The sequence below is a fragment of the Macrobrachium rosenbergii genome, chromosome 9 (genome assembly GCF_040412425.1).
Source record: "Macrobrachium rosenbergii isolate ZJJX-2024 chromosome 9, ASM4041242v1, whole genome shotgun sequence".
In the NCBI taxonomy this organism is placed as follows: domain Eukaryota; kingdom Metazoa; phylum Arthropoda; class Malacostraca; order Decapoda; family Palaemonidae; genus Macrobrachium; species Macrobrachium rosenbergii.
Window position 1 is genome coordinate 33,119,961 of NC_089749.1, and position 26,898 is coordinate 33,146,858.

Genomic DNA, 26,898 nt, shown 5'->3' on the forward strand with positions numbered 1-26,898 from the left:
CATATATATATATATATATATATATGTATATATAGATACACACATATATATATATCTTAAGTACTATAGCTGTTAGGACCATTAATCATTCCAGCCTTTAGTTGTTCCAATTTAGTTTCGGTAAGATTAGAAATAAGTTTCTAAAAGCTAAGACATGAAAGTAGTCATGTTTAAATTGTACTGAATACACTGGGCATTCATTTCATGCCCAAATATTTAGTCTTCAACAGCAGTACAAAAATGTGTTTCTCAAGTATTTTGATTTGGTTAGCAAGAGTCTTTTCTCTGTATTTCCCAGATACTGTACCGAGTTTCAGTGGTATCTTTGTAATACTCTGTCAGTTTTTTTGTGTGTTTTAAGTATTTTTTAAGCCTAGCCAAAATTTCTGTCTTCGTATCAATATGTTGTTTTATACAGTTTTAATTATTTGTTTTCGTTTTACAAACCCTTTTTTTAAATTTGTGTGATTCGCTGTTCTAGAATATGTAGGTACTGTAATATTTTTTCTGTGGAATTCTGCTAACCTTACAGTTACGCAGTGACTTTTCTTTTCTACATTCAGGAGGTAAACATCGTGATATCAAACAGTACTAATTTTTTTATAATGACTAATAGTAAGAATAATAATATCCCTATTAACAATGTTTAAAATATTTGTATCTATGCTCGATTATACTGTACAAGCGCATATATGAAAGTGCAGTGAATGCTCTTCATGACTAATGTTTTTCAAATCAAACATTATAACTATTGCTTCGTCTCATAGTTGTAGGCAGGTTTTTTGGAGTAAACAGGGTTTTATATTTGTAGTCTTGCTAATATATACATATACAAAATATATACACGCCCTTTGTGTATGCCTAATTATATTCCTATATATATGAGTGTATGACAGTTATACGTATATTCTCGTATATGTACAAATGCATATATACATATATATTTGAATTTGATAACTTACATTATAAATGCATGCACAATTCCGTTGGTATATATTGTCACATATATGTGTATATGTTTATATATGCATACAATGTATATATACATGTATAGGATTATACATGTATAATTTCAAATAGCATATACATATACATATATATATATAACTAAACTGTAATAAGTCTTATATACTTTGAGAATTTTTCTGGTCTTGAGAAGTATTGTTTGTGAAGAGGCAGTCATAAAGATTTTGTATTCCTTCGAAATTAGACTACTCGATTTTTTGTCAAATTTATCATCTCCAACAAATTACGTAATCAGTAAGAAATTGGTCTTTGAAAAAAAATATCCGTTGGTGGAAGTGCAAATTCTAACTTTATTTTGTAAATAAGAAGCAAAACGTGGTCATACAGAAATTAAATCATTATTTTAAAACAGTGTCATGTGTTTTGACAACCGTATTTGTAGTATGAGTAAGTGAAGATAAAACAGAATGATAAAATATTTTGGTATGAGCAAATTGCGCATTACGGTAACGATTATTTTTGCATTATTTGTTATAGCAAGTCAGCCTGTATCATGATCAATTGGACCTTCTAGGAAAATCTCGAAATATATAAACAAATCCTTACATGTTGTTTTATTCCAAACCTTTTATGTCAGTTATAAGAGTAAGTCTGTTCATGGATATGTAGCATAATATTATAATGTTACAGAAGGTGCGAAAGTCGATGCTAAATGGCATCCTTATCCAGTACTCATCGCAAGATTTGAATTTGTTACAGCTGGTAATTGTAATAGCAAGAAAAGTTTAAGCTTATTATAGGAAAGTGAGGTTCGAAGTATTTGACTGTACTGTATATTTTAAAGTTCTTTTAGGGTTTTATTTGTGGAGGTAAGGTCCAAAATGAATGTGCTGGATATTATTTCATGGAAATGATTGTTTCACGGAAATAACAAAGATTGCAATGTTTGTAAGATATGAGTTTCCTTGAAATCAAGACTTGTAATTAATGTCTGACATTTTACGGAAATGAGGTAAGATGATGTTATTTGGAGAAGTGTAAAAGCAAGGTTTTATAAGGGGGTTGGGTTGTTGGAAATGGTGATTGAAATGCACATAAGTAGACTTTTATGTGGAGTCAATCCCTGAAGCAATTGCATCAGATAATAATTGTGAAAGAAATATTGAACATTTTTGTGAAAATTCTGTTGTACATACACACACACATATATGTGCGTGTGTGTAAGTATGTAATATGGATGGTGCGCGTGTTTGTGTGAGCCTCATGAAATGTTAGATATTTTGTGGATCTTACGGTCTAAAGTGATTTAAGAGACGTGGAAGCATTGTTAATGATTTAAAAAACATGCAATAATTCACAAAGCAACTATGCAGACTATGCTGTAAAAAGTCGTTTATGGCAAATGTATAAAATAATCTTTAAAATGTTCAGTTTAGACTCTAGAGTAATCTGTGTTAAAGAAAAATTTTGTACCTGGCAACATCTATAGACAACGATAAGGTAGTTTGATAGTTTAAAATCATCATGATAATTGATGGAGCAGGTGATGTGCTCAAGTATTTATTGGGCATGTATTTCCAAGGTCAATTCCTTATACTGTAGAGGTCTAAGCAATTCTAATCTGTTATTCATTCCCGAGAAATCTTCAGTAACTACGACGCACCATGTTAGCCCATCGACCAATGGCGGGCCGTTTCATATTCACCGTCACTAGTTGGTGGCAACGATACACAGAACTGCCTGCAGAAATACTACGCGGCTCACTAGGGTTTTGGGGACCATAGTTGGTGGAATGTAGAACTGTTAGTGTATTTGAATGTGGAAGTTTGTTATATCCGTCAGGGCAGTGTTTAAAAGAGTGACTTGGCCATAAACCCTACATTTCCGTTGCTTAGTCAGCCGGACCCTTTCAGCCTTTAGGTGAGTGTGTAATTTCTTTATTTATTGTTAGTCTGGTAAAGCCGAGGAAAAAATGCTCTACTTAACGACTTTTCTCAGCAGCTTTAAATATAATTTTCCAGTGAGACAAGTGTTCTTGTATTTTTTCTTGTTTGCTCCCATTGTAGCGTGGATTATTTACATAAATGTACAATCTCAACGCTAAATACGGTCGTCCTCCAATCCTGACATACTTTTAAGCTGTTGGTGGTTTTTGATTAAGGAAGTTGTGTAACTACTGGTGACACACCTGTAGAGTAAACTGTCTAATCAGACGTTTTTGGCAAAACGTTAAAAAAATGTATTTTTCAACGTTATTTTATAGATACCTGTATTGCAAAGTGAGACTCGAGACTAGTACTGGGTGCTAAAAAAGTGCCTGGTGCTCGCATAGAGTCTTGGTCGTGCAAGATGAGAGCTGTAATTTGTAGCCGTTTGAAAGAAGTGACCCTCTCAACACACACACACACACACACATGTATTGCCTCACCTGCATAGACAATATAAATAATCCTGTCAATTACCAGTTTTCCGTGATCAGTGGTACTCAAGTTTTGGTATCCGAAGCATATGATTGCAATGGTTTTGTTTTTGGGCCTTTTTATTTTTATGGTATGCTGTTAAGTTACAGTAAAAGACATTAAAACACACACACACACATATATACACATACATACATACATTCATACATAAGGAGCCTATATATATTGAGTGTGCGTAGGTGGTGGTGGAATACAGTATGGTTGAGGATGGTGAATTATTGCAAAACCTAGTGGCAGTGTTTGCCAGACAAGAAACTTCATTTTTATGTGACCAAATTTGATGTTATAAGGATAAATAATACCCAGAAAGATGGAGCAGTGAATGTTAATGCAAGTGTTGGAAGAATTTATGCGGCTGATTCTTCATTCTTATATATGTGTGTATATATATATATATATATATATATATATATATATATATATATATACATATATATATATATATACATATATATATATATATATATATATATATATATATATATATATATATATATATATATATATATATATATATATATATATATATATATATATATGTGTGTGTGTATATATATGTGTGTGTATACACATCCTCAAGGAACAAGGGAAACGAAGACCTCCATTCTTACAAATTTATTGTCGACGTTTCATGACACGTCACATTTTCAAGGCTAAAAAGAAAATAGGTATTATTTCACTTATGGACATTAATTGCTTTCAACATAAAATATAGGTTGTATTATGATGTGATTTACATGATTTTGAGGTTTATTTCCATCGCAAATGAATACTTATCCTTCCCCGGCAAATGATATACTGTATACAAAATTAATAAAATTACGACTTGTCAATAATGCACCCCCGACTCTCCATAGCTAATACGGCAAAACTGTAATCAGTAAACACAGTTTTGCCGTATTAGCTATGGAGAGGGGGTAATTCTGACAAGTCGTAAATTAATTTTGTATTATATCATTTGCCGGGGAAGGATAAGTATTCATTTGCGATGGAAATAAACCTCAAAATCATTCAAATCACATCATAATACAACAGAAAAAATATTTTATGTTGAAAGCAATTAATGTCCATAAGTGAAATAATACCAAAAATAATTTTTAACGGTATTAAAAGAATTTTTAAAAATCAAAATATTTAGAATTCACAAAAAATGGCAATGCAGCGTTAAAATTAGATACATATACAAACATAAAAAAAGATCACAAAAGATATAGGTCAAGGGAACCAAGACACAGACTCATCAAGCGAAATGAAAGAATAATACTGAGAGAATACAGAAAATAAGTATAAAGGAAAAGCTAAGCAACATATAACTGAGTTAACGACAATTGAGTATTTAACCAGGGTACCGTTCTCTTTATGATAATAGACTCTAGGATGGTTAGATCGTGATGGTTGGAGACCCGCCGTATCGTAAAATCTTCATCTTTGATGTTTGTTTTGCACCGTACAGCTTTGTTTCTGATGTTAGAGGCCTCTGGATTCAATAGCTTGCATCCTGTACAGTAGCTTAAGCCTCTATGAGAGTCAACTCGTACCCTCAACATGATGTCCGCGATGTAATCGCGGAACATACGTGGGATGTACTAGGAGGCTGTTGAGGGTACGAACTGACTCTCATAGAGGCTTAAGCTACCGTACAGGATGCAAGCAGAGGCCTCTAACATCAGAAACGATGCTGTGCGGTGCAAAACAAACATCAGAGATGAAGATTTTACGATAGTGGGACGGGTCTCCAACCATCACGATCTAACTATCCTAGAGTCTACTATCATAAAGTGACTGTGGTTAGATCATTGGATTACAAGTGAGATGCTGCAGTGTGGTAGTGAAATTAGGACTGAATGATAAACAAGAGTTTCTAAGGTAGGTCTGGACGAAGTAAAGGTTCTGTAAGAATAGGTTACGGGAATATTAGTTCCATAGTTCTTACAGAGGCGTCTGTAAGAATTACATGGAATTGTATGGAAGTGAAATATGGATGTTCAATCTAGATGACAGAGAAAATTTAAAACTGTTTATATGAATGTTGTTTTAGTACATGTGGTATAAGAACAACTGAAAGAGACAGGAATTTGGGGAAAAATTATCAAGTGATAAAAGGGTTAGCAGATAAGATTTATCAACACGCTTTGTGTTGGTACTGCCGTGTGTAGAGTGGCAGATAGCAAGTTCATGAAAAGGATATTATGATTCAGATGTGTTTGAAGGGAGAAGAATGAGACCTAGAAATTGCTGGATAGATGTCGTGGAAGAAGAATTGGAAAAGAAAGACTTTAATGTAAATGTATCGTTAGCGTGTGCCCATCAGAGATGAATATATTACGCACGGTGTGTAGGAGATTGATGGCTGCTGATAAACCTACTTTGTAATTGTATTAAGTAGATAATATTGTGGAAATTTTATGTACATGGGATTCATCCATGATTCAATAGGTAAAATAATGATCCGTGTTTCAACCATCGGTTAGAAGGGGCTGGGGGCTAATTACTGCATGCCCCGAAAAAAACTTGTTATACATATACAGTAGTCTTATTTACCGTGTCTCCTTGAGAATTCGTATATTGGAAAGTGAAATGTGTTTAAGGAGATGTATCAGCAAATTATCAATATTTTTATTATAACTGATGAGGTAAATGATTTTTGCGACAGTTGCAAGGTACAGAAGAGTTTTTCTTCGTTCGTCTTTCTTTCAGTTCCAGGGGGAAAAAAAATCAAATAAAGTACGAATATAATCAGAGACGATAAGATGAATTTCATTTTTACAGTAAAGTCATTGGAAGTTTTAAGAATTATGAAATAATAGTGATATTTCTAATTAATTAGTTCATAAAGAATCTACAATTCATATTACTGTCTGTATCTTTTTTACAAGTAACACTTTAAATTTTATAAATAAATTACACGATAATTTGCCAACTAGAACGTCATTCATTTTATTAAAATGAATTTCTATTATTTGAGACATTATAAATATTCCTTTAAAGGTACATAAATCCCTTAATAGATTACCATGAAATTATTTGGTAAAGTGCATATGGCTAATTAGTGTTTCAGCTGAAAATATTAATTTTACGGGACGTATTTATCCTGATTAGAAATGTCCTTTTTATTGTAGTAAAATATTCATTAGCTCTTATAATTGACTTTTTCAGGTTAGTCACTTCTTGCACGTAGATATAATATGGAGGTATCATATATTGAAAACAGTCAAAATTGATGGCGGTATCCTAATAGTTTGTAGTGTGCTGTTTTACTTTTACACGCCTGCGTTCACAACATGAAATCTAGTTGACATGTGGAAGTGGTGAAGCGTTTAACAGGAATCAGGAGTTTAGAGCTTCATTCTGCAATTTAGATTTGATCTTGTTGTATCTGTTTACTAATCATCATAGTTATCCTTGTGCTTAACATTATGGGGAATAATTGTACTCTACAAAAAACGAAATTAAAGAAAAGCCATAAATGTAAGTGATTCCCACACAGACGTGAGAAAATTTTATCGGGAAAAGAAAATTACTCCTGGGCGAGACAAAGGGGGTAAGACAAAAGAGTCGAGGGCCACAGACGTCCGATGTTCATTCAGATAAGATGGTATGTTGGATGTATCGTTCTTTGGGAATCTTCGTTGGATTGGTCGTTGATAGTAGACTGAATGAATTATCAGGTATTAACATTTCTTCATTTCATTTATTATTTCCAAAACATTATTCTATCAAGGTAATTATTCCAAAGAAGATAAGTTAAGACAGTCTGAGAAGGAGCTTAAGTATTCGTATCATAAGATCAAACCAATATGGATTAACGTTCAGGTACACCTGCGCAGTTATTCCTGTACAGTCGACCTGTGTAGGCAAACCTGAACATTAGTGTGAACAACCTGCACAGTTTTTCCCGCCTGCGCAGGCGACTATGGAAATAGCTCATCTCAATCGATATGCCTCCAGCCAAACGGCCGACGCAGGCGCACTTCAAAGGTTTGGCTTAGTTCGCTTCCCGTCCCCGGAGAGGTAGTGTGTAACAGTGAAGAACAATGTGGAGTTTTATTATTTTAAATTTAAAGTTTTTATACCTAATTAATGATGTATGGGATTTACTTGATTTTTGATAATTGATACGGATGTCAGAGTAATATATATTTAATGATTTTGCAATTTTTCCACCGGAAAAATAATTGTGTATAACGAAGACTGAAAGTGGCATTGTCATTCTTGAATATCTTGTAGATTTCATTGAATCTATATGAATGAGACTTTGCTTGGGCAAGTAAAATCTAAAGACTATCAAAACAGATTAAGCCTATGTATGTATATTCGTGGTTATAAACCATAGATGCAAGTCATTTTTAAGTGAGAATAAATATTCATAATGGCGAAATAATAATGTAAAACAAGAATAGCCCTATATGTTTCTATTCATGGTTATGCATCACACATATAATTCATTCTTAAGAACAAAATAATATTCTACTTTCCGATGAAACAGAATAAAACAATATTAGACTATGTATGTTTATTCATTGCTTACATCCCATGCAAGCCAGTTTTGAAATTAAAGTAGACTTACTTAATAGGCAGGGGAAACATCGTAAGAAAATCATTCTTAAAATGTTAACAAACCAGTATTAAGAATTTTAATGAAACAGAAAAGCAATATTAGGCCCTATGTACATCAACTGTGAAATGAAAACAAACAGTTACTAACTTAATTAAAACAATTATCTTACCATGGAACTCTCTCTTTACTCATAAAATATTCAATATAACATTATGAAGTCCTTAGGAGGCAAAATTAAACTCTTAAGTGAAGGTTTCCCAGCACAGGCCGTCTGTGCAGGCATAACTGCGTAGGTACAATTGAACGTTAGTGGCGGCCTTTAGCGCAAAATCAATATAAGAGAAAATATTTTGAAGGTCTAGATTTTTACCTATTTATCAGTTATCAAGAAGCATTCTAAGGATTTCGTTTTATAATTATATTGGGTGCGAATAAATGGTATGTAATTAAAACTTACAGTAATTTGCAATTTTTTCTGTAGCTATAGAGTGAATCGGTTTAGTTGATTACTTAAACTGTCCATAAACCAGATAATTCCTCTAAACTGAGATAGTTTCACTGTTATTGCTAGAACTAGTGTCCTAATTGTCTCTGATGGGTAGGTTTTCCTTAAAGCCTGAGATGATGCTAGAAGAGAATCACCAGTTGCTACGTGTCAGTGACATTTAATAACCCAAGTTAGGTTCTTGTCTTAGGCCTTTGGGTCATAAAAAAGACAGTTGTTGAGGCACTTCAGATACTAGTGTCATTGCAGTTCCAGTTCCAGAGAGCATGTGGACATATGGCATGCGCACACACATACACACACACTGAGGACTGGCTCCGTGTTAGGTCGGAAGAATTTCCAATAAATATATAGTTTTAAGCATTTACTTTCAGATAAGTCTGCTTATTAAATGGCTGTTTGGCGGGCGTGAAAAATTTCCTCCTAAATATTTCGTAACCTTGTAAAGTTTCTTATCACTCTTCCGTTCTTTATATTTGTACAATTGATTGTAATCTAACCATTTTATTAACCTGACATGCTAGTTGTCTTGTTACGATTGATTCATTTCTGGGTTTTCCAAAACTCCATTTACGAAGCCATTTACACTAATTTTTCATTGACCATTATCAGCTGTTGTAAACTCGCACATTTACATGTTATACGTTAGTCCAGTGGTTATGATACCAGACTTAAATTGACAGGTCCATGATTCTGCTCTCATTAGAGATGGAACGTTTAGGCGAGTCTGTTCTTGCCATCGTGACTTATGATTTAGGTAGTGGAACTGTATTGAAAGTCGAATCACTGGGAATGTTAGATATCTTTTTAATCAAATAATTTCTAATCGAATACAAGAGGATATAAAAACCTGAACATTAGGATATATTGGCAAATATTTTTGTGGCAATTTTGCTTTCTTGTCAATCATAAAATACCCCTTTGTATCGATGGCCGTAATTGTGGCGAAATGTTCCCGATAACTGTATTTTTTTCTATATAATGATTTCGTGCTTAAAAAAGCATTTTACCATTAATTTAAGCAATAGGGTGTTATATGTTCTTTATGTGAAGAATAAAATGATACCTTTTATCTAAACGCGTATTTTTGTTTAAAAATGACATCATGTATCTGTTCCTTTAGGTTATATAGCTCGCAATGGAACACGATTTTTCGTACAAAATGTTAAAAGTGGAATTGCCTTTTTAATAGATAATTTGGACAAGTATGCGCTAAATGAAAAATGGGCAACATTTTATAAATCTGACATTTTCTGATGCTGCCTAAAACAACGTATGTTTTCATTTGGCTCATTTATTTCATATATTTCCTACACGTTGCTATTTGCATTGTTTGGTTTCTTTCGTTATCAACAGATGTCAGTGTTACTTGAGGTGGCGTAACGAATCCTGGAAGTGTCGTTTGACTTCGAGATCCTTTGTTTGTTACCTGGGCCAATCAGGAGTCGATTTCTCTCCCTTTCTTTGAAAATAAGGACTGGGGCTTTTGTGATTGGCCGGAAAGACGTTGAGGTTTTCGGGAAAGGAAAAGACTTAGTTTCGCTCCTAGTTCATATCTGCCTATTGTGTGTGTGTGTTCTGTGCTGAAAGTGTTCTGAGAAACTTGGGTAAAACTTAGTTTTAGTTTTTGGGGAATTGTATGTTAATTTTCATAGCCTTTGGTGTCAAGATCTTTCATTTAAAACTTCATTTTTGGCCTGGTATGTTCTGGATGTTGGGTAGTGAAATGCGTTTTGCGAACATACGTGAGGTAAGGCCGTTGAGAAGACAGGCACATGGGCCGTTGTTGGGGTTACTGGTCGTTTCGGCCGTTAGCGACCCCATTTACACAACGGTACTAACTTTAGGTCTCTGGTTGGGGGCGGACCTTCAGTGGCCGGACGACCAAAACCGTACCCATGCATAATTATGCATGGATGCGAATTCTGACCTTCTGACGTACGTCAAAACCCTCGTCAGAACGAGGTCTATTCTGATAGTCATTACGTTTCTGCCAGCAAAGATGGATGAACGAAAGTCCGTGGTTATCTAGTTCTTTACTAAAAACATATATAATTAATTATATTATACATCATTTACCGTTAATTACAGGGCAAGAAATTCTGTAATAGTAAATTATGTCCCAATTACTTTTTAATTGCTTAAAATGTTAACCCCACATCAAAATTAAAAATTGTACTTACTGCTAGTGTTGAGTTCTGTAGCAATCTTCTCCCACTTTTTGCCGAGAAATATCTCTATGGTAATTTTGTCTCTCATTCCCACAAACACCTGTTCTCGTACACAAGGCTGATCAATTTATCGTTATCCATGGTGGAATAATAAAATCAATCTAAATTCAATGCGACGCAGGTCGCATGAAAAAATCAAACTTGTTTGAACGCTCAAATGGTTCTGACGACTTCGTACGTGTTCTGACGTGTTCGTTGCTGCCAGCCTTTGTTTTTCTTCGAATTCGTCAGAGGCAGGCGGCCTGAGTGAAATTAGGTTCGTCTACTCTCGGCCAGCTGAGCGAAACGTGGAAACAGAGAGGGAGCTGCGGATTCTAGCTCTTTTTACTGTAGCTTACGTGAAACGTAAGCAGCCGAGAAGGAGGAAAAGGTTTGGATAAAGGAATGGTTATCAAGAAGAGAAGTACTTTCACACACAAACCTGTTGTCACATTTAGTACGGGAGCCTCATGATTTCTTCAACTATCTACGAACGGATGACTACATTTCGCAAGCTTCTAGACCTTGTGGCACCACATATACAGAGGAACGACACGTGCATGAGATCAATATCACCAAGGGATAGACTTGCTGCAACTATGGTATTTAGCAACAGGAAGGTCTTATGAAGACCTGAAATTGTGTAGCAGTTTCACCACAATCTTTGGGACGCATAATTCCAGAAACTTGCGAAGTTATATATTAAGGAAGGCATATAATGGTAAGTTTAGCATATAATGGTAATTATGTATGAAAACAAGTTTTATTTTACTTATGAATATAACATAAAATATAGGTTTTTCTGTTGTATTATTGATTTGTATCTGAAAACAATATTATCCTTCCCCGGCAAATGAATATACTAAAATTACGGCTTGTCAGAATACTGCCCCCCCTCTTCGCTAATAATTATACACCCGTATAATGAAAGATTATAGTATAATGTTTATACATTTGGGGATTATTAGCTAGATGTGTTTTAAGTTATTTCTTAGGTTTTACAAACTTTAAAATTTTGATAATGTTTATCAAATATAAACAAGTTCTTTCTGGTTTTACAAACTTGAAAATTTTGATATGGCAAATATAAACTAGTTCCTGTAGACTAGCTAGTGACACTGATGATTGCTGGTTTTAAGCTGTATTGTTACAGTTGAGAGGTTGCTCTGTAAAGGAGATTATCCAAAATTGTGGTTTATAATTTTTTTTTCGGAACTTAAGGCATGTTAATTTTATCTGAAATTCCTTCTTAATCGTAACGTACTATATCTCCAGAACTTAAGTCATGTTCCACGTCATCCTTTGTCGTTTTTGTGTGCAATCTAAATTTTAATTTCTTTGAACTTTGCAAACACTATTTTAACTTGTCTGCTTTCGGTCATAATTTGCCAACATATAGTGAATTGATGGCAAAGAATTTTAAGTCTTATGAAGTCATGTGTATGAAATTTACGAATTCTTGTAAACTTAGCTAGTACTTTGTTTACAATGGCGGTGTTTACAATGGCTGGTGTTTATTTCTGAAAGACTGTTAATGCTGCCGAGTAGTACAGGTGTGTAAGGGGCCTGGCTAGAATGTTAGTCCTGGTGATTAGTGTTCAAAGGTAGGTGCTAGGAACTAGAACTACTTATTCAGAAATTACTTGAAGAAATTTTGTAGTCTTGATAGGGAAAATGTGTGAAACGAACATAAACGAAGGGTACTTTTAATTTTTTTTTTATTGCAAATATACCAACATTGCATATGGTTTAAGCCTTTAAATGTTAACGTGCTTTTAAAAAAAAATACCGAGAAAACAGAACCGCCGAAGGATGATTTGGTATTCATACTTTTAACTGCAGCATTGGTGTGTGGCATTAGAAAATTTTGCCATGTAGGCTATATGGCAAATTACGTCTTGAAACTGTTAAGGTCAAGAATAAGCTGGCTTTCAGTGGCGAAAGCAAGGCTTTATAGTTACCTCTTGTTAGGGAGGTGTTTATAGCCCGCAGCCTGGGTTACGGCATTCTAATTTATATCCCACGCTCCAGTAATAAGCATGGTATCGCTTTCCCCTACTGCGCCCTGACAGTTACTTCTGGTCGGCCGCCTAAACACTGACAAGTTAACTTGCTAATGTTGAAGCGTACGTTAGTGAATCAGGAATTGTCCTTGCTGTGGCATGTTACTCCGGGGATTGGGTAAAGTGAAATGTGTGCTTGTTTTTTAAGACACACCCCGCCCCCCGCTGTCTTGAATGCACAGTTTTCTTGTCTAGTGCTATTGTCTTAAATCAGTATTTGCGAGGGCAACCTGTTATTATTAAATCACATCTTTAAAGAATATCTTAAATGCAAGACGCCTGAGTAATTAACTTATTGTTAGTTTGTGCAAAGATTAAGGGATTATAACCTTGACTGTAACTATTCCTGAGTAACTAATAAAGTTAATTTTAATACCTATGATAAACCATTGCCGTTTCGCTCAACTCTAGTGAAACTGGCAGACGACATCACAGGCACGTTCTAAAGGAACTGGAGGTTCCAGAACACGAAATGGATGTAGACTACTTTGCTTACTATATTAAACATTTTTATTCTTGTAGTATTGCAGTAGCCTATACTATTTTGCCGGTACTCAAGTTAAGTATAGTTTAGTTTTACCAGACCACTGAGCTGATTAACAGCTCTCCTAGGGCTGGCCCGAAGGATTAGACTTATTTTACTGGCTAAGAACCAATTGCTTACTTAGCAACGGGACCTACAGCTTATTGTGGAATCCAAACCACATTATAGCGAGAAGTGAATTTCTATCACCAGAAATAAATTCCTCTAACTCTTCATCAGCCGGCCGGGGGAATTGAACTCCGGCCCATTGAGTGACAGTATGAAGCTCAACCGACTCGGCCAAAGAAGGGCTTTGCCGGTACTCAGAAAGGACATTTGGGTCTAGATAATAAAGGGATCTTGTCTTCTGGACAGCTGAGTCACTAAATGGACAAGAATTACTGATACTTAAGGCAAGCCTGCGTATTCATAATTCGACCTTCAGATCACATTGGTCTGGTTTGCTTGTGGCTTGGTAAGGAAGAGAGAAACCCATCTAGCAAATTGAGGCAGGAGGGTCAGTCGCTGTTCAGTATTTGAAAACTGAGCTTTTATTCAAAATTTTGATTAAGTTCATTATTTTTTTTAGTTCGTGTTCTAAAATATTTAATTTTGTAGATGTGCTCATAATGTTCCTTTTATTAGAGAAACTTTATTTGGTTAATGATTTAGACTGAGCTGGTTTTGCGTTGGGTATCCTGTATTAAAGTTTCATAAGCATCCATTCTGTTAGCTTTATGGATCGGCATAAATCTCTCTAAGGTATTTTCGGAAAATCCATTTTTTTTTTATCTAGTCCTTAGTACTAATGTTAAATTCCTTGGTAGTTGGATTGTTCTTGCTGGTTAGTTGATCCTGTATCAATTTGTCAATACATTTAGTCAGGACCCACTAAGCCTTAGTGGATCCCGCGTTTAGTATCCATACTCTAAAGAAATGGAGACCTTAATTTCAAAACTACCAATAAGTAAACTGCTTTCAAGCTCTTCACAATTTACGATAATGTCTGATATAGGCGACTGTAGTGCAAGTGTTTTCAAAGTTTTCCAGTTTGTATTTTTAGTGATGCACATTCTTTGCAACTATTGTAATATTCGCATTCTATAGATTGCTTGGCTCATACGGTTTACTTGGCAATATTATGTTGCCTAATATAGGCCGAGTCGATTAATGCCACACTGTCATCCTGATAGGAAAATCTCCCCTGTTAAATCCCAGTTAACTAGTTATCTACCGGGGTGATTATGGAGAGATTATAAAAGTGCTTTCAATTGTGAATTTTTACTGTAATGTAGAATGAAACATTAGAAACCGATAATAGATGGTGGTTAAACTTAGTATACTGGATATTGAGCATACATTAAAGTACGGTAACTATTGAAACTCTGAACGGCTATTATTTAATCTTTCAACTGCACTTTACACAGGTAGCCTTTTGTGAGGGCTTCAGATATGGATTTAGGTATTGTATCTTTTCCTACGGCTCCATTTAGGTGGATAAATGTAAGAGACGGCCGTACGAAGATATATTCTCATATATTTTGGCTAAATATAGAAAATGGTGTAAATAATGTAATAAGGTGCGATAATGAGATTATTTTTACTTTAATCCCAGAGGGGCTGATACTAACTAAACTTAGCAGAAGCTTCGAGGGGTTCCGTGTTTAATATGAGCCCCTCGGAAATGAAAGCAAAACTTGCTGTAAATTTTTAATTTTCTCTGTATATTTCTCAGATTCTTACCTGTACTGCCTCGTAGTACCATCCGTGCACCTCATGCGGTGCACTGTAGGCATTACTTGGTTTTTCGCAGCGTCCCTTCGGCCCCTAGCTTCAAAATTTTTAATTTTTTTAGTCAACCTCCATTCACATTGTTTCTTCCATCTTACTGCCCACCCTCTCCTAACAGTTTCTGAGTACAACTGCGAGGTTTTCCTTCTGTTACACCTTTAAAGCCATCTTTACTAAAAACTTCCATTTCAGCGCTGAATGACTTCGGAGGTCCCAGCGCTTGGCCTTTTGGCCTAAATTCTATATTCCAATTCCAGTCACCTGTACTAATTATATATAGCCTTTTCTGTATTCAAATATTAATCTTCGTGCCGCAGTTTCCTTTACATTTACAATTTTATGTTTGCTGAGTCATTGAATACTACTGAGGACTAGAATGAATGTCTTGTTTAATTTGGATTTAATATCCTACAATTTTTTCTAAGTTTTCCTGACACTTTGAAGTAGGATTTGATCTTGCTGATTCTTTGGCGTTCCAAATCTGCAATTGTTTTCATGATGGCTTGCAATATTTCACAAAATAGTTGTAAAATTGCCCTGACTATGGTCTGACTGAAATGTTCCTGTTTATTTATGGGTTACGACCTTGTAAGTAGTAATGTTAGGTGTAAAGAGAAGCATCTGTGCAGCGACCTTCGTAACGCACGAGTCTTTAACTTGTTCTCCATTACTTTTCTTTGATATTGTTTATCCATTTGATTGTAATTTTTTCAAATATCAGATTTTCTGTTCCATGGGAATGGCAGAATGTTGCCTTTTGACCACAGAAACAAATGTAAGAGCACTATTAGTAAGGTTAGTTCCACTGGTATATCAGCCTAGTACGTTGCTAAATCTGAGTGAAATAAAGTGTGAAGAGTGGAACCGGGATCCCTGTGGCCTGAAAGATTATTAATCAACCTTCTCCTAATCTTAGAACAGTGACTAAAGTCAGGCGGTTTTCGTATTCGCTTTTCGGAAAGCTAACAGGGTCAGACACTTGCTACAACTTGGTTTGGTAAGTTTCTTGCTTGATGGATACTGAACATTTTAGTACAGATTGACTGAATAACTGAATTGTTTGCGCTTGATTTTGCATTCGCTAATAATGAACTTTTGGTAATACTGTTTTTGTTGGTAATGACCATTTTAATGCCCAGTAATTTGTCTCAAACTAATTTTGAACAGGACTTCGAAAGTTTTCAGATTTACACTTTACCACGAGATGATTACCACGAGATGATCTATTTGGTTAATATGACGGCCACAAAATAATTTGATGGCGGTTGCTTTTATGGTTTTCATAGAATAAGGGATAATTCAATTCCTATATTTGAAGGCTACTTGAAATTCTATGAGCCGTTTGAAGATCCCATAAAAATTGTCAGGTTTAAATCCTTGCTACTTAAACCTTTATATTGTCCAAATTAGACTGCTGTCTGAATGCATGAAAACGTGGCAATGCATGAAAACGTGGCAGAGTAGATTTGGACGATAATAGGAATAAAATTCCAAAGCTAGTCGCTCAGCAATGGTGCTAAAGGTAGTCGCTCAGAAAAGCATTAATTTAGCTGTATTCTTGAATGGCCCATTTGTCATGCAAATAAGATGTGTCAAGCAGACGTTAGTTTTATTCGAAAAAGTAATGTGCTGTTACTCTTGCACTGGTTTCGTTAATTTGTTTGAACGGGTAATTACAAGAGTTTTGCTGGTTGTTGGTAACTAAATTCTCATCCTTGGACTAGGTTTTAAGCCCTACAAATTTAATGTCAAAGAGAGGATTTTTCATGTTTTTTTATGGAAACTCTATCTGCCTTTATATGGTACCTAGAGAATTCAGGTTTTAACTTTCGTTGCCATGTCTGTTTTTCAAATAAATCTTGAGGTTAAGAGGTCTTTAAATCTCGTGGGAAGTCTTTATTGTCTATAAAATAACCTTGTGGGTTTTTGTAATGGCTCTTAATGCACTCTAGATATTTCATTTTGTGTATTTTGGAGACTACTTTTCACGATTGCTAATGATTTGATTGATTAAAGTTATGTATCTCTAAAAAGGTATCAGTTTCATACAGCAATGAATGCCTCCCTTGTTAGGTCCCATCGGCCGGAACTGAATAGTATATAATTTGGGTAACGTGGTTTGTTCGTCAACGAAACTATAGTGCATTGATTTTTGAGTTATACGCTGCATGTTAATTTGTTTGGACTGATGTTTATTGTGACGTCTTTTTTTTTATATAACACCTAAGGATTTAGGTTGCTTGAATTAAGCATTTGTCCTGTTGAGTTCAATGGGGTTTTTAAGTGTCAAGTTGCAGCTTCTCGAAATTTGGGTAATTCTAAGCAGACTGTCCGCGGTGAGCTTAGACTATGGCCATTGACGTGTTTCTGTTATTTTACTTGCTTTACAAGAATTTAAAGTAATATTTTGTCGGCCGGCTGTAACTAAACTGTAATTGACATTTGAAGACTACACGACTTGAATTGCCTAACGCGGGGTAGGTCTAAGCCGGCATTCCGGTGTTAGCCCCCCCCCCTCCATAGCTAATACGGCAAAATTGTAACCAGTAAACACCCCTACGGTACGTTAGGTTGGTAGTTTTTAGGGGTGTTTACTGGTTACAATTTTGCCGTATTGGCTACGGAGAAGGGTGGAGGGCTCACCGCGAAATGGCGGCATAGATCTACCCTGTCGGTATGTAGTCTTCAAAGGTCAATTACAGTTTAGTTACAGCCGGCCGACAAAATATTAAAATTCTTGTAAAGCAAGTAAAATAATAGGAAAACGTCAATTGCCATAGTCTAGCTCACCGCGGGCAGCCGGCTTAGAACTACAGAAATTTGATATTTTAATGGTTTTAGTGTCATTAAATAATTAGTTTCCTAATAAAGATTACAAGAAAGATTCACTTAGGAAGTTTTTCTAGCATACTGCATAACGACCATCTGTGGTTTTGTGAATATTACGTCATAAAATTAAAAGGTTTAGCTGTAATTTTCATGATTGCTCCGTAAATGTCTGCAGAATCGACTTCGCGTGATACTGGTTAATGAATAACCCATTACGCTGCCATCGGTGATTATTTTTAATTTTTCTTAGTTTTGATTATTATAGTTAGGGTATTATTACAGTTTCGGTCAAATTCGGATATCTAATATTTTTTACTTGCTATCATATATTTTTCTCGTTTCATACGAAATACTTACGCATCTTCCGCAAATTAAGAGTTACAGAGATTTTGCCGATGTTTCCTAATCGCAAATGCGTTTATTATGTCAATGAAATTGATGCCTAATCGTCTTTTGTTTTTCGTTATGAATTATAAGTACGGTACAAATGCTGAAACCTGATTTTGCTTTGTTTCAAGAATATCAATTAACTGCGATTTTGGAATAAGCCGGCTTTCTATGCTGTTGGTTTCCGTCGTGCACGTCTGCATTGGGTGTTCTCTGTCTTACTTTGAGGCTATTACGTTTCCATGGACATTACAATGGAACTCCACAGGTTTGAATACTTTATTCGTGAACATTTAGTACTACCATCTGTTTAAGGTAAGTGAAGTGGTTAACGAAATGTAACATTGCAGTTTCGGCCGTGAATTTCACCGAAACTGAATCGACTTCCCTGTAACCCTGTGGCAAGCGTGCGCAGCGCAATTTACCGTTGCCAGAACATACGAGCTTGCAACAATCATTTGAAATGTAACCCATTACGCTGCCATCGGTGATTAAATCTAATCATTTGCGGTAGAAATAAAGGTCAGATTATTGAAAGTACACTATTTAAGCTTGTAATTTTATATCGGAAATGCGAATTTGACCGAAACTGTAAATTTACCATAGTTAGCTGGCTAATCCTCCGTTCAGAGGTCAGGATTCTTAATTACCGATTTTCATGCAACCCGGCCCAACCAAGACAAGGCCGTGAGGTGAATGTCCTGTTTTGGGTTTAGTAGTTTCGGAGCTAATTTATGAACTTAAATTTCCTATTTTTATATGCAATTCAAGTTTCACTGACGAGCTTGAGTATAAGGCTATGCTCAACATCGGTTAATAGCCAAAAAAAAGACTTAAATATTTTTTAGTTATTTGTAAGCTTACTTCATCTGGTATTACCTCTTTGCATGTGGATGTGTATTTCTGCTTTCAACGTAGAAAGAAAACCCGCGAGGTTGAATAAGATCTTGCTGAAAATCTTTATAAAGACCAGAAGCTGGAAAAATTAACTTTAGCTGAAAGTTTGAGGACTGTTTTGCAGGTAACCTATTAGACACTTTTATTGTAGAGACTTAATTTTAAGAGGTATTGACCAAGTTGTCAACGTTCCTCCAAGATTTTGCTGAAATAACTCTGGTATTCTCTTAATTTCGGTTTTGATGAAAATTCTTGTTTTAATATTTGATATTGGTAAGATGTGAACAATGAATTCACGGAACACAGATCCAATGAAGTACATCATAAACTAGTGTAGTAAAAGTTATTCTGAAAGTGATTGATATAAGTATTTTCATTGGTAAACTAACAATAGCATGTTAAATACTGAATTTTGAAAGAAAGTCTGCTGAAAGTCCCTACAGTTAATTGCTAGGGAACTGTTTAAGAATCAGGTTTGATGCTAAAGCATGAAGGGAAACTTAAGGATTTTGAGTGAGAAAGTGATCCATGAATGTAGTTAAATTATAGCCTATATAAAGCATGCACTGCACAATAACTACGATCAAGAGGACAAACTAAGTGTGAAAACTCTTAAATACAGCATATGGAACGTTGTCATTGAATTGAAGATAAAGAAAACAATTATAGGCTGTCCGTACAAATGGAGGAGCAAAGCAAATATCTTAAAAAAAAAAAAAAAAAAGTAGCCCAGGGAATATAAGTAAAGCAAAAAAACAGCGCTCATATTTAAATTGTTGAAAAAGGAGTATCTTTCAACACGACAGGTGGTGAGGCTAGAGCACATTTTAATATTCACCGAATTGAGTTAATGGCAATGATCAATTTATTTTTTACATATCCTTTACAGATTTTTCACCGGTCAGGAGAACCACTAACTATGGAACAACCTCCTTATCGAAACCGTTTTGATTTCGCACAAGAGTAAGTTTCATGAAGACTGCATAGCCTCGTTCTTCAAGTAAGAAATTAAATACTAATTTTGTAAATGGTACATTAACTATTTCACTGATTATTCTTATCCCGTTTTGGTGATGGGTTCGGTAATAGATCAGACAACTGAAATGACCTGCTTTCCGCAAAATTTTCACTTAACCCTTTTTACTAACAAATGATTGTAATGACGACGAAAACTAGTTTTTTTTTTAATCAACTTTTTCTAGAAAATCTTAAATGGTTACTAATCACCTTTCAATAATTTAAGTTTAAAATTCCTAGACTAAAATAGCTGACATCTTTCCTTGGCGTAAAATTTTTGAATATCGGTGGCGTTGCTTTTTTTTTTTTTTTGGAGGGGGGGGGCAGTTAGACGTTTGCCTTCCCCCCCCCCAGTTGTAATTCCCTTTGTAGCTAAACTTTAACCCTCTGGTGGTCAAAAGCAGAGTTATAGTTACAAGTTTTTAACACATGACATGCTTGTTCATGATATTTTGATCCAGCTTAATGCTATCAACTTATGTATGAAGGGTAATGCTATTTGCTACTGCTGTTTAGTTAATTTCCAGGTTGAGGAGATGAAGAGGAGGGAATGGGATAGGTTGAAATTTTGAAGAGGTTTTGGAAGGTCACAAGTCTTTTGTGTTATTGATGATATGCACTATTTTGATATATTTACGTAGGGGATATTTTACTATAGCTGAAAATGACAATTTGGTAGTAGAAATTAGGCTAGTGTTGAATATAAGGTTGTGAAGAAATTTACTTTACAGTATTAGATAATTTGCATATAGTAATAGTTGAAAATTAATTGAAAATTGAGTCTATCATTTCAAATACAGGTTAACAAATTACTAATACTATTATTTTCCTTCATTCACATGGCTATATACAAAGAGAATAGTATAATTTACTAATTACAGATTTGGTACATTAGTTTTGTGTAATTTTATTTGGCTTCCTAAAAAAATCTTAGCCCCACTTAGGCACCCCACTGATGGGATGGTAGCTACGCCACTGCTGAATATTTTTCTCACATAATTGTACTAAGGGGTAAACTGACAATATTAGCTGTTTTCAGTGAATACTGGAACCTATTAGTTCAAGATTTTATTACTTGGCACTTAGTGTACCGATAGATAGTTACAGTACTGTTCTTGCCTCTGAGTGAACACTAAAATGTTGGCGATAGTGTGTACTGAAACATGAAATGGAAGCTGAAAGTTTGTTAAACATGTCAACTGAGAACTGTCTATCCAAAGGTATTGCGAGAGTTCATAGAAAAATAAGTAATGAGAACTTAGCGAGGTAATGTAAACGAACGTGAAGCTCCAGATTAGTCCTGATAACCTATGCACTGAAATGACCAACTTAAACGGTCAGATAAGGAAGTGGAAGTTGAGTGGATATAAGAAAATCAAAGGCTTACATTGAAAAACTACGCTCTTGCGCACCTAAGAAGAGCATTATGCAGAGTTTTGAAGTACATTAATTTTACCAATTTTTAGGACTAGTAAAATTTAATTTTAGAATACTCTTGGGCCTTGTCTCTAGCGATAGAATTATAAGGGACAATGTAATTCATCACAGCAAACCAGTCGTACTTCAATGTCCGTGCAACAAACTTGCAGAGTATGGTTTTCCTGTAACCAAAAGGGAACATTACAAGACTGCCATGGAACTGAATAAAACATTTGAGTGGTAGAGCAGCTGTAGGCTACTTGACTTTTACTGTACTTTTATTTTGATGTAATGGTCTTTTGGTTTGCTTGCGCTTTCGAATTTTATCAAGTTTAGTCAGAGCTTTATTTTAAGATTCCGTCAAGTGTTACTATGATGTTGCGATTTTAACTACTTCTGCCAATTTGCATAAATAGGCATAAATAGTCTTTACATAATTAAGGTCTGGGATCTCGTAAATTTAGTCTTCCCATCATATTTCATTAACTCGTATCGAGTTTTAAAGCGGAACACAGTTAACTTTCTCGGTATCAGTCTAGGTCATGTAGCTAGTTCTTTTAAGAGGGAAATTCCTTGTGGACAGGGTGATTAAGGATGAGTTTAGAACCTTTTAAATATAATGCATAACTGATCCAGACCATAGCTAAACCCTACATACATAAAAACTTTTTTGAAATCCTGGGTGCTCTTAGTCTTCCAAAAATACTAATAAATTTCCAACGATCTGCATTCCACATAAAATCTGGGACGTGCTGCAATTTATCGTACTTGAGCAGTTTTAAAGTGGAGGTGGTGGTTGTTCAATGAAGTTTGACAAAAACAACGATGGGTTATCTTTTTCTGAAACACATTGACCAAAACACATTTAAGCCATGTGGGAATCGGGTTCCCTCTGATTTTTTTTTTTTCTGTATTTGGTCCACTCTTAAGAATACAATTGACTTTGCAGTCCAATTGTTGATACACTGGAAATGTCCAGTTTTGAAGCATGAAAATATATCTAACTTTGGTAAAGTTTTTCAATTAGATTTCATGAAACTAAAACCCGTATAACTAATAGAACATAAACATAAATGTATTAGCTACTTGGAAATTAACCCCTGAAACATGGGCTCTCAGACTGGGGTTCGTTGATCATAAGTTTATAAGAGGATTTAAAATGTGTTCCTATATAGTTAAGCTTTTGATTGTTGCGGAGGCAATGCATATGTTGTTAATTAGTTCTTTATATTCGATATTAGTTATAATTAAAAAGTCCCTATATATTCCCCATTGATAGCTATTGTGAATTCCGAATCAGTTTGAGATTCAGGTCGAAGGTCTGCAGTCAATAAAATAGAACTCCTGACTTACACTGGAGGGGGTACTTGAAACCGTACTGAGCTGTTTTTGTTGCAGATCGGTCTTCGTTGACGAAACGATTGAACCCTATTTCAAGACCAGGGCGATTTAGCTCATTCAAGACATCAGACTAAGTGGCTTGCACCTCATTCAAGCCTCCAGGCCTCGTCGTGATCCAACGAACTAACTCTGTCCTCTGCACTCAGTCCTGTCGTCATGGAATAATGATTTTGGTCGAAGAGATATTTATCAAAGTAGAACTTGTAGGTAGGTATTTCATGGAGTTACTAGAAGAATGAAGGTTATCTTAAAAGTGGAGCAACTAAGCTTCCAGAGAGAAGGAAAATTGTACTAATATCAGTATATATGAATCTAATGTTTACCAATATCAGCAGCATTTGGCAACATTTAGTATTCAGCAATTTAATTTTCACGGATATTTGATATCGATAACATTTAGCATTACTGAATATTTAGCAATTCAATATTTACGAATTTAACATTTAGCAGAATTGAGCAATAATATCTAGTTTTATAGTTCAGCTGATATAAAATGTGCAAAAGCAAAACATAGGTACACATACCCTCACTTTTCAACACATGAAAGAACCTCAGACAAAATTTTTCTAAATACTTGTGCTTTCAAAAGGTTTGCATTCATAGAATCTAGTCAGGGTTCTCAAAGGTTTAGCAGTAAATTTAGTACTGATATTTCTACTTTTGATTAAGCATTCCTGCCAATTTGATATCCCTTCAGTGACAGCTTATAGTTAACATACCGTAACATTTTATACTTCAGTGATTGCCTCTCTTCACAAACTTAGATTCCCTTGATCGTTGATATAGTTGTATAAAGATGTTTCCAGTTTAAAGATTATTGCTGTATATTTCAAGAAAAAAAATTATTTTAGACTTTGGAAATCTCATATCTTTTGAGTAAAAAAATTTCAGTACAAAGTCTCTCTCATTTCTGAAAGCTTTGCTTTGTTAGGATATATCTCTAGCTTAATTGCTGATTATCCTGTACTACTATCGACAATAACCAACATAATTGCCAACACTGCTTTGGTATCTGAAGACGGTATGCAACTTCAAACACACATTCAGCATTCTAGCTCTACCCACTACATAAGCACAAACGCCAGCACCAATATCCCAGCCAACACCAACACTAAATTTACAATAATTATTCAACGCGTTTGCTGCCATTTGTCTCCCACAAACAGCATAAACACTACTGACTGACAACGCAGGCGAACCCGTGACCTGATGCATTTAATCCTGAATATCAAAGCTTTTGGTTTAGATATAGGAATGTTGTTATAGCATTTGAGGAAGGTGTATTCAAAGTGACTGTAAACGTTGCTTTACCCTGGCATTGTATTGATGGTTTTAAATATGATTGTAAGATTGGTTTTTACAATAGGTGAGATTATATTTTATTGCATTGGTCTTAAATGGGCAATTATGTCAAAACGACTATGGTGTCGTTCCTCTCAATTTGCTGGTGGAAATGTGAAGTATGTAGGCTTGATATTTCACGATTGATTATTTTAAGATTTATTTCAAGGTTTTGTGTAATGACTTCGATAATCTACAATTAGATTGAATTAAAAGGCAAAATTTTTCCATGCTTTGAGAAAGCATATCACTCATGGGGAGAAAGAGGAATATGATCTCGTTTGTATATGTGTTCGTACCAGTTTTTGCAACCTTCGGGTTGGACTACGCAATATGTAAACCTGACAACTGTGGGACATGCCCCACCCACCAGAAGCGTGTGGTGGCGTGTCACTATGTCGTCATATGACATCAGATATTTTCTCTAGTTTGGGCACTCTTCTTCCCCTCTGCTTTCTCTTCTCTAACCTTTTTCTCTCTCCCCCTTCCTTGTCACTAACTCTCCTCCTCTTCTACCTTCTTTAACCTCATAGATTTTCTGTTAATTTCTTTCCACCCTCCCCTCCTTTTCTTATCTTCCCTATCCCCCTCTCGTCCACCCTCACCATTAATTCCTCCCTCAGGTCTTGTACATAGATTAGCAAAAGAAACTCTGTCCATATCTTGCTTGCTCTCTTAGTAGGTGTGAATTATCAAGTATTTTTCATAGAGATTTACCATGCTTGTAAAAGTTTGGCTGTTGATATAGGGTGATTCTTAAGACCACTTGGGTCATATCTAGGGGAGGGGCCAAGGTCACATTCCATAGGGGGGGGAGCGCTCCCTTTTCCAGTATGGGATAGCCTTCGTAATTCCACTTTTTTGGCATAGTGCTGATTTTGGGCTCAAATGTCTCGGAATAAGGTGACGAGAAGGTATTTTATTCTTTTGTGCTCAATAATGTATACAAGTGGCTCCCAACCTGGGGTCCGTAGATCAAATTGAAAATTTCATATATTTTCCTTCATCATGCTTTTTCTTTTCATAACTTTCATTATACACACACATACATGTGTATGTATATACACACAAGAATAAGCACAATGAGAGAAAAAGATAGTTACATACAGGCAGTCCGTAGGGAAACCCATTTAAATGAAAGGGGTCCTAGGTAGCGAAAATATCGGGAACCTCTGATGTATATAATAGCCTACAGCGAATATAGGAGATATCATAAGGACTTTCAATGCCTTTTCATAATATTAGTGATTTTTTTTTGTACAGTTCCAGCTGTCTAACGTCGCATAATGGACTGGTCGAAATGTATATGATGTCAACAGGTAACCAAGGAGGACTTGGGCTGTCCCTCAGGAAACAAACTTCTTTTCGGGATGCTGGGTATCCGTTGAATTTAACAACTGACCCAACTGTTGAAGAGTTAGTTCAAAATCAAGCAAAGTGGCATAAGAACTGTTGAAGGGAGATCCGAAGGGACTGTCTTGACCGTCTTATTCAGAGGCACAAAATCCAGTTTTATACCAGAACCCATCATAATGACTACTACTGTCTCATCGCCAGCTACTTGAATCTGCAGAGTCAGCAAGAGAGAGCCGGCTGACCTGCCTTTTCTGCAGTGACCCAGCTACACAAAGAAATTACATGAATTTCAAAAGGTGAGTAGTAACTAAAATTCTTACTGAAGTTTATGAAATGTAGCTTTTGTTTGAATACTAAAGTCTTAAGTAGTGTGTCATACTATTGGATGTGATCCCATTTACCTGTAATTATCTATTGAAGCTTGTCTTACAATTTGTAATCCATTTTTCAGTTGGACTTAACAGAAGAGCTGAAAGAGAAGGCGACTAGAATGGGAAATGACAAGGTTTTGACAAAAGTTGCAGTTGGAGATGTGGCTAACGAACTTGAGTACCACTCTTCCTGTCTGACTGGTTTTTGCAGAAGATTTGATAATTTTGTAGATTTTGAAGATGACTTTAATGCTCCTGACACCAGATCACTGGAAGAAGTCCTGTCACAAATTGATGAAGACGTATCTGAAGGTCGGTAGTTCTTTCCTCTAAAGGATATTCACCAATAGCTGACTCGCAGAGACAAACTGTATGGGTATAAAAGGGAGAGAAACATAACTCGATTCAAGTTTACAATACTCCAAAGATTCCCTGTTTTGAAAGAGGAAATTGGATATAGAAATGAAGTACTACTGGTCACCAAGGATTAAATGAAAAATGTTCTCTTCATGTCTTGCCTTCAGTTCAGAGAATTCATATTCTTCCATTTTAGCAAAGGCGGCCCTTATCTGTCGCAGAGAAATGAAGCACTTTCGGACTGCTTCGAAGGAAACCATACATTCCACGTTGAAAGGCAAGGGTTCAAGGAAAGGTGCCAACAAGACTCATTTCCTCATGCACTCAGGTTTATGATAGGTAAGAATAAGATGTTTTATAGAGAAGGGTACTATGCATTATTATTCATTTGTATATAGCGTATTGGTATTATTGAATGTAGTTCCTA

At 35.4% G+C, this 26,898-nt stretch overlaps 1 protein-coding gene across 3 annotated transcripts in view; it reads left to right on the top strand.

Annotated features, from left to right (window-relative positions):
* The window catches only part of LOC136841680 (uncharacterized), a 33,062-nt gene continuing 6,164 nt past the window's right edge, over nt 1-26,898 (top strand). For 2 of the 3 annotated variants that reach the window (XM_067108872.1, XM_067108874.1), the window contains exons 1-5: nt 1-2,886; nt 20,099-20,209; nt 23,044-23,253; nt 25,651-26,039; nt 26,195-26,810. The gene's annotated coding sequence lies outside the window, so the exon portion shown is untranslated. Of the gene's footprint in view, nt 2,887-18,997; nt 19,334-20,098; nt 20,210-23,043; nt 23,254-25,650; nt 26,040-26,194; nt 26,811-26,898 lie in introns of those variants that run through there. The other variant, XM_067108873.1, reaches the window with a different exon arrangement.